The sequence below is a fragment of the Colobus angolensis genome, unplaced genomic scaffold (genome assembly GCF_000951035.1).
Source record: "Colobus angolensis palliatus isolate OR3802 unplaced genomic scaffold, Cang.pa_1.0 Scaffold61, whole genome shotgun sequence".
Lineage (NCBI taxonomy): Eukaryota > Metazoa > Chordata > Mammalia > Primates > Cercopithecidae > Colobus > Colobus angolensis.
In genome coordinates, this window is record NW_012119710.1 from 4728741 (window position 1) to 4729107 (window position 367).

General features: G+C 49.0%; 1 protein-coding gene across 5 annotated transcripts in view; it reads right to left on the minus strand.

The window, feature by feature from the left end:
- The window catches only part of KBTBD4 (kelch repeat and BTB (POZ) domain containing 4), a 7440-nt gene that overhangs the window by 3513 nt on the left and 3560 nt on the right, over positions 1-367 (minus strand). The window lies entirely within an intron of this gene.

A 367-nucleotide genomic window follows, 5' to 3' on the forward strand; every position in this document is an offset into this window, starting at 1 on the left:
AAAAAAAAAAAAAGGCAAAAACGAAAACAGAGATGACCATTCATAACCTGGCCATCAAAAAGAGGCCAGGTTAGGTCAGGCGCATTGGCTCACGCCTGTAATCCCAACACTTTGGGAGGCCAAAGCGGGCGGATCACCTGAGGTCAGGAATGAGACCAGCTTGGCCAGTATGGTGAAACCCGTCTCTATTAAAAATACAAAAATTAGCTGGGTGTGGTGGTGGGCGTCTGAAATCCCAGCTACTTGGGAGGCTGATGCAGAAAAATCACTTGAACCCAGGAGGCGGAGGTTGCAGTGAGCCGAGATCATACCATTGCACTCTAGCCTAGGTGACAAGAGCGAAACTCCATCTCTCTCTCTCTCTCTC